Below are 9171 nucleotides of genomic sequence, written 5' to 3' on the forward strand. Positions count from 1 at the left end.
AACTTGCAACTAGACTTTGGGTTCTGTATAGTGTGGGTGCCATGTGTACTGCAGGTGTGAAATACTCCTCTCCTCCTGTACATCATTTCACGTGATTTATCCTTCCCCTGGAATGTCCATCCTCATTGCCGCTCTCCTCGTTCCCGTCCTCCTGTAAAACTCCTACTCTGGGGCTTCCCTGGTGGCGCAGTGGTTGGGAGTCTGCCTGCCAGTGCAGGGGACACGGGTTCGAGCCCTGGTCTGGGAAGATCCCACATGCCGTGGAGCGACCGGGCCCGTGAGCCACAACTACTGAGCCTGCGCGTCTGGAGCCTGTGCTCCGCAACGGGAGAGGCCGCGATAGTGAGAGGCCCGCGCACCGCGATGAAGAGTGGCCCCTGCTCGCCGCGACTGGAGAGAGCCCTCGCACAGAAACGAAGACCCAACACAGAAATAAATAAATAAATAAATAAATAATAAATAAATGTGAATAAAAAAAATTATTAAAAAAAAAAAAAAAAAACTCCTACTCTGGTTTCAAATCCAAGCTCAAACAATTAACAGTCTCTCCATGGTTTATCAAACTTGGAAAGGTGTTTCAAGTAACCTGTTTGAACGGGCAGGTGAGACTAGTAGAATTTCCAAGAATAGTGATAGACCTGTATTGGGAGGAGGGAAAGAGGAAAATTTTGTGTTGGGGCGTGACCCAAGAAAACAAACTCACCATCTACACAATGAAAGGTCAAAAAGAATCTGAAGTTGATAAAAAAAATAATACAATGAGAGTATTACCTTAAAATATGGTAAATACCACCAAAAGAGCTAACAATGATAATGATTAAATGTGGAGACAAAAAATGGGGGGAATGATTCAACAAATGACTCTTGCTTTTTTATGGGCTATTCTATTATTTTATACTTTTAAAAATCCATATTCCTGGGCTTCCCTGGTGGCGCAGTGGTTGAGAATCTGCCTGCCAATGCAGGGGACACGGGTTCGAGCCCTGGTCTGGGAGAATCCCACATGCCACGGAGCAACTGGGCCCGTGAGCCACAACTACTGAGCCTGCGCGTCTGGAGCCTGTGCTCCGCAACAAGAGAGGCCGTGATGGTGAGAGGCCCGCGCACCGCGAAGAAGAGTGGTCCCCACTTGCCGCAACTAGAGAAAGCCCTCGCACAGAAACGAAGACTCAACACAGTCATAAATAAATAAATAAATAAAAGAACGTGAATTTCTTTAAAAAAAAATCCATATTCCTATATTGTTCTGATATGATAAATTAAATTAAATCATTTCTCTCATGTCCCTGAGTAAGTCATTCCTGAGTGACTGGAATCCCTGGGTACAACAACACATTGTTTATAATTATGTTTTTATATTTAACTCTTTTATCAAACTGTGAGTGCCTCATTGGCAGGTACTATACCTTGATTATCTCAGTTGCCCTAATGGGTCCAGCACATAGTAATTACACAGGAAAAGGTTGTTGAATGAATTCCAGGGAACTGGGGTTATGAAAAGGAAGTAAAACTGACATGAAGCTTTCATTTAGAAGTTAATTAAATCATCATGTTAGTGAATATGTAATAACAAACTGATAATAATGCTCTGATGAATAAGTACACAGTTCTAGGAAACAGTGAAACAAAGGACCTGAGTTAGGCTAGTGAGAATGATAGGGGTGGTCAGGGAGGTCTTAAAGAAATAATGTCTGTGCAGAAAACTGGCATTAATGGGTCAAAATAAATCAAATGTAGTCACTTGTAAGAAGGGAACAAAGGAATGGCCACTAGTTCAGGCTTTACATTCTGCTCTTATTGCAACTGAATGTCTTGGGACAGAAAAAAAGGAGTTTTCAGCCAGATGTTTTCTGAGTTCAAGCCAGAGAGAGATTCAGGAGCCAAAAATTTTGGAAGAGGAAGGGGCTGTCATAGGAAATGCTATGAAGCACACCATGAATACCATTCATCGAAAGGGGTAGGGAAATGGTGTTTACTGCTAAATATGTTGTGATCTCTCCCATTAGAAAAATAAGTTTTGATACTCCTTCTACTGCCATCTTCTGTCCTATTTCTTTGGTCTCCTTGGCAGTAAAATATATAGTGTTCTACATTTTCTATCTCTAATTCTTCTCTTCCCTTTCTCTCTTAAACTTGCTCCATAAAAACTGCTCTTTTTTAGGTCAATAGTGACCTCCAGTTTGCCAAATCCTGGGATAAATGATTAGTCTTATTAAACCTGAACTCTCAGGTGCACTTCACATCATCATTCTTTCTTTCTCCCAGATACCCTTTCTTCACTTGACTTTCCTGGAGTCTCTCCTATCTCATTGGTTCTCCTTCTCAGTTTATTCTGTAGATCCTCACCTTCCTTAACCCCTTATTTTTGGAGTGCCAAGAACTCAGTCCTTGGACCTATTCTCTTCTCTATTTACACAAACCTCTTGGGTTTCATTCAATCTCATGACTATTCCTAGTGACTCCCAGTTTTGTATTTCCAACCCAGAATTCACTCCTAATCTTCAGACACATAAATGGGGCTGCTTAATCGGTATTTCTGCTAGGATGTCCCAGAGACATCTCAAGCTTACCATGTCCAAAGCTAAATGCTTGGCATACCCAAATCCTGCTCCAAACACAACCTTCCCATCTCTTGTGACGGCAGCTCCAACAGGTTATCAGTGTGGAGGGCAATGAACGTTCATCCTTATCTGACACTATACAGAAAAATAAGATGGATTAGGAACTGAAATGTAAAAGATAAAGCTATGAAATGTCTAGAACAAAACAGAAAAAAAGATCTTTGTGATCTTGTGTTAGACAAGGATGTCTTAGATAGAGCACAGGAACTCAGAATCTTCTCTCTGGCAGCAATAATTTGAAGGAACTGCTTATGTTGCAATCACTCAACAAAAACACTTTCTAATTGGGGTTCCCAGAAAGCTGAATAAGCAGTTAGGGATGAGATATAAAGGGGGTATCGTCAGAAGGCTTTAAAGAAAACATCAGCCCCATCCAAATGTCCTTACCAACTTCATCTTCCCTGAAGGTAGAACTGAGACTCCTTGGGGTTAATCTTGGCTCTAGAGCTGATGTTCTTTTAACAATTATCCATTCAGTTCAATTAAACAAATACTTAAATCTGCCAGTGTAGTGCTGGTACTGTGCCTAACAGGGATGAGCCAGCATCAGAATCACCTAGAGAACTGGTTAAAACATAAATTGCTAGACCACCTCAGACTTCCTGATAATGGAGCTCTTGGGGGGCTCCATTTGCAATTCCAGCACATTCTTCTGTGATACTGATGGTGCTGCCCCTGGTCTGGGGACTTCACTTTCAGATCCACTGCTTGAAGCTAAGGAAACTGGCATTAAAGTTGCAGTTTTTTAAAAATGAAAAGTGCTATTTCAAGAAAAATAAACGTATATAATTTTTTTTAAAAAAGAGCTTGTGATTTCTCGTTCGACCAGTGGTGTGCTGGAGCCAGCTTCTACTGGTTTGCAAGAGCTGATCTGTGGCTTGAAATCCATTATGATGGGAATAGTTACACCAGAGAAACTGACAAACTCTATAAATGAGGATTCATTTTTATTTCCTAGAGAGCTCCCTGTTGACATTGACCAACATGCTGCTGAATCAGACACACCTATCCAAGTTCAAATTCTAGTTTTCCTGTGTCTGTTAATATGTGAACTCTTTAGCAAGGCACTTAACATCACTAAGCCTCAGTTTCCCCATCTGCAAACAGGCGCTCCTACCTCTACAGGATTGATGTAAAGATTAACTGATAATAACATTAAGCATTTAGCACATGGCACATTTTTATGTGCCCATAATGGAGCTATTATTTTATTATTAGTGGGAGCAGACTGAAATGTAAATGCACAATGGAGATACCGTCTGACATGTGCCCTCTTAGAAGGATTGGCAGAGGGTCATCAGGGTGGTACAAAAGAAGGCTCTAACTTCCAGATTGGAAGGGGGTGGTCAGGGACATCTTCTTTTATCATTTCTTTAGAATCCAGCAGGATGGATGTATGGGGGAGGGGAAAGGGAGGGACCCAAGAGCCTGGCTATCATGGAGGAACCTTATGAAATTAGATAGTTAGGCTTGATTCCTACACAGTGAATTCCAGGTTCTGCACATCATTAAATATGTGTCAGATTCAGTTTGTCATCCTTGATCACATCGGGAGCTCTGTTCCTGTTAGCCTAGACTTCATAGCTGATTGCTCTGGCATTACAGCTGTCTGCTGAAGACTTTAATAATGAAAAGGAGTGGGGTTTATGCAATACTTTACAGTTTGCACAGAATTTTTGCTTTCGTATCTTATTTCATTTTCACAAACAATGTGATAAGAAATATAGGTTTATTTGTTCATTTGCCTATTTACTCAGAGACTATTCACTTGGTGCCTATACTGTGCTAGGCACTATCAAGAACACTTAAGATGCTGTAGAACACAACAGATAGGGTCCTGGCACTCATGGAAAGTGTGGATTTAACCCACTCTTCATTCATTTCCTAGTTTAATTACTATTGGAAAAATAAAATGTGAGCTCATAATTAGGAAACTCATGTGTCTGAGAAAGTGACGTTTACCCTGATACCTAAAAGGATGAAGGGGAATTAGCCAATGATGTTGGGTAGGAGATAAGGAAGAGGACCCCATGCTCGGGGAGAACTTTGTACCAAGGAAGCAGCAGAAACTGGGGCTGTCAATGATGTACAAAAAAAGGGCAGTGTGGCTAGAGATCAGGAAGCAAAAGGGAAATGCATGACATGCGGCTGAGAAAAGCGCCACGGTATGATTACACAGGGCCTTACAAGCCAGGCTAAGGATTTGGGTTTTTTTCCTAAGAGAATTAAGGATTCTAAGCAGGGAAGTGACATGATCAGATTTGCATCTTTTAAAGCTCTCTGTAGAAAAGGGAAACATCTGAGGCAAAGACTGGAAGGATATTCTGCAAGACTTGTTGATTCTTTGGAGGTAGACGGTGAGAGAGAGGGTAAGGTCAAAGACGAGTCTCAGGTTTTAGGTGTGAAAGTCTGGGTGGGTGGTATGCCCTATACGGAGATTAACACTGGGGAAGATCAGCTTGGGAAACTGGAGGTGCTGAGGAGGAACTGGGACCATGTGAGATATCTAGGTGGTGACCTCAAGCCATCAGATATCTGGGAATGGACCTCAGAGGAAAGATCTGGGCTAGAATGATAAACTTCCAGAGTTAATCAGCAAATATGTGGGGGTGGCCAAAAAGTTCGTTCGGGTTTTCCATGCCATCTTATGGAAAAACCCAAACTAAACTTTTGCCCAACCCAATAGATGACAATTAAAGCCATGGATGTAAATGCTCTCCACGGGGGGCAGGGAGGCCGTGGGAAGAAACAGGGTCTGGGATGCTGCCCTAAGTAATTACAATGAAAGAACTGGACAAGGAGAGTCAGGGAAGACACAGGAACATGGTGGGGAGTGTGATGAGAAATAAGCCAAAGAAAGAAAATTTTTCTAGAAAGAGAAAGTGGTCAGTAGTCCATATCAGTTAAGCTGTAAGCAGTAAGTAAAGCCAGGACTGGAAAGAGCTCCTTGGACCTGGCCAAACAGAGTAATTAGTGACCTCAGGAAGGAATCTTCTGGGGGATTGCTGAAGGCAGGGGCCAGATTGGAAGAGGTGGGTGGCAAATGAAGGTGAAGAAGGGGAGTCAGTGAATTTACTGAGACTTTTCCTTTGAGTTGTTTGCCGTGAAGAGGAAGCAAGAGAAACCTAGCTGCTAGAGTGAGATTTAGGTGACATTTTTGTCTTACGTTTCCATTCTGTGCCCGTTAGGATGCCTTTCTGCATCAAGTAACAATGGCAAATTGATCATTCAGTGAACTGATTTTTTTTTTTCTTTACGGTTTGATTTTAGGCTAATTTCAGTAAATGGACCTAGAGCCAAATTCAGAAGTCCATGCCAATAAAAAACATCAATTTTGAGTACTTTCGACATGGCAGGCTCCCTGCTGGGTCAGTAGTACTCTACGTTGTCACATTAACTCCTCACAAATCACTGGCAAATAAGGTGGTTTTAGTCTCAATTTACCAGCCAGGAGACCGAGGCACAGGAAGGGTCTGTACCTTGCCTAAGGTCACCCAGCTGGTAAGGGATGGAGTCTGAATTCACGTTGGACCTGCCTGGCACCAAGGCCAGGGCTCTTCATTGCCACGCCTGGGCTTGCTTCCAGCACATGGGAAAGGTCTGCAGTACCACACTAAAAACTGTCATCCTGAATGTAAACAGCAAGGAACTACTTCAGATCCTAGAGTGCAAATGTGATCTTAGAAAACCATTACTTAAGGCTTTTCTCAGATAACTGGGAAGGGTGGGCTTATATTGGGGACGTCTTCCTTCTTCTCACCTTTACTTAAATATACTATTTCATCTCTCAGATTTCAGTGTAATTGTCTCTTTGTCACTAAGTGGGAGATTTCCCTTTATGGACGTGGAGTTCCATAGCTCCGTGCTCCACTTCTTTTCAGCGCTTACAGTTTTCATGTGATGTTGGGATGAGTAACATCTACCCTCCCCACCCCCATTAGAAGGTTAGATTTATGAAGTCGGGAACCGGGAAGCCTTCCTTTGCTCTAGCACATTACACAGTCCTTGGAACATATTAGTGCTCAATAAACGTTTGTTGAATTAACAGGTTGTGGGAGCATCTCACCAGGGTTTCAGGGATGCGGCTGTAGCTCCATCACAACATCTACCCTCATCCTGGATACCCTACAATGCTGGGAGTGCAGGATGTGAGCTCCCTGGGGAGCAGACAGTCACAGGGATGGAAAGGAGGAGGTTGGTTCAGGCACTTAGGTCTCGAGATCTGTCTTAGCGAATCAAAGAGGCCAAATAGCTAAGCCATGCTTTAATCCCCCTGCTGGGGACCCTGGCTGATGAAATTGGCCTCTGGATCAAAAGGACGTTGAACTGGAACACTCAGATATTTCTGCTCTGCTTTTTAAATGGAAGGGCCTTTGGTGTATTTGGCAGGCTATGGACAGATGTCAAATCAGGCTTGCTTGTCCGTAGTTGGGTTGGGGATCAGGGGACACCATGACCAGGGTGTCCAAGTCAGCTCCTCAGCCATCTTAGAATTCTCCCTGGTGCCCCATCCCCTCCCTCTGCCTTCCTCTACACATGTGCACAAGCTCATAATTATGGAGTCTTCCTCATAAATCTCTCCCTAATTCATCCTCGCTTCTCCAATCCCATTGCCTTAGTTCAGGATTTCACTCTTTCTCACCTAGGGTTTCATTTCAACCTGCCATTGGTATCACCTGCCACCCCTTCACTCAGCAGGCATGATCTTTGTCAAACATCAATCTGCTCATGTCTCTCCTCTTATAAAGCACATCAGCGGCTCTCCATTGCCCTTAGGATAGAGTGCAAGCTCTCTAGACAGGCAATAAAGTCTCCCCACAATCTAGTTCCATCAGATCCCTCCCACTCCATCTCTGACCATTTCTCTTAAGAACTTTTGCTTTAGTCATGATGCACCTGGCCTCTCCTGATTGTGTACCCTGTGAATATTCAAGTCACCATGCCTACGAAAAAGTCACTTCCTCCACCTAGAAAGTCAGGTCCACATGATAAAGTCCTGGTGACTTTTCAGGGCTGAAATCATTTATCCCCTTTGTCCAGTCATCCCCCAAACCTTAGGATAATTCAGTTGTATTCAGCTGATATTCAGACAATAATCCATTGTCGGTGAACCCCCTGAACCTTATGCAATGATCTCAGAGCTCTTAACACCTTCTGTTGTATTTATCTGCATGTCTGCCTCCCCACTGGACTGTGGGAAACTTGGAGAGGTTCAGGGTAATATAGCCAAGAGGTTCAGAATTCAGGCTATGGTCTCATAAAGTTCTAAGTCTAAATCCTGGTTATGTCACAGTATGATCCTGGGGGATTTATTTAACTCTCTGCACTTGAGATATTTTTAATCTGTAAAATGGGCACAATAGCTACCAACTTGTGTTCTTCTTTTGATATGGATTGAGTATTGAATGCTTAGCAACATCACTGATGGGTTTAGCAGATAGCACATAAAGTGTACAGAGATAATCAGATGAAAATGTTAATCAAAGACACATTTCATGTCCTTTCATCTTCTCATCCCAGCAATACAGTGGTATTAAAGGAGGTATTAAATATTGGGGAATGAATGAAGTAAGCTTTCATAGGGAGACATGGGGACCAGGAGACATACCCATTTCTTCTATCTGTACTCACAGGCTAGAATTTCACCACCCAGCTTTGAGTTCTTCTAAGCACAGAGGTTGGAAAGAGATTTGACATTTTCCTAAGCAACCATCATTGAACGCTGTCTGTGTTCCAGGTTACTGTGCTGTCTGCCTTCACGTGTGAGCCGGATGTGAGCATTTCCCATTTTTAAACAAGAAAACTGATGCAGTGAAGGTAAGTCAGTAAGTAGCACTGGAAGGGCTCGAACCAAGATCTGCCTGATTCCAGGTTCCAAACTCCAACTTCTGTAGTCAGCAGTGGCCGCAGCATTATTCCCAACTAGAAAGTTCTCCCAGGTTTCCCAGGCAGCCCTGGCATTTCTTTGCAGAAAAAGATTCAGAGGATCGTCCATTATGCCAATGCTGTTGCCTTGAAACATAAATAGTCACTCACTGTGGAACTGTTTGTTATGAGGAATGTGCAGACTGGAGAGAAGTGAGACATAAAACCATTATTTCACGCAGAAAGACATTGCCAAAAGGATAGAATTACTTACTGTATTAATTCTGTCCTTCAGCCCCCAGCTCATCTCTCTGCATAATGACTTAGTCACAGAATGTATTGTTGGCAACATTTGGGGACATTTCCACTATGATTTCTGAAGAAATTGAATCATCTAAGACTTCCCGTTCTATTCCCTTTCGCTCTAACTACCTCCTCTCTCTTCTGCTGGTCTGTCAACACTTCTTCCTCTACCCCACCCTATTTCACCCTATGTGCAATCCCTATTTCTTCCCACCAACCTCCTTTCCTTCTACTACTCACTCATATGCACTTCTTATTTCCCTTTCTCTTCCTCCAAACCCCTCTGTCAACCCTCCATTTCTTCTCTCTCATTTTCCATCTGCTGAATGTCATCTTCTACAACAGGCTGGAGGAGCTGACAGTGGAAATTCCACACTAGTCT

The sequence above is a fragment of the Balaenoptera acutorostrata genome, chromosome 15 (assembly GCF_949987535.1).
Source record: "Balaenoptera acutorostrata chromosome 15, mBalAcu1.1, whole genome shotgun sequence".
Classification (NCBI taxonomy): Eukaryota; Metazoa; Chordata; class Mammalia; order Artiodactyla; family Balaenopteridae; genus Balaenoptera; species Balaenoptera acutorostrata.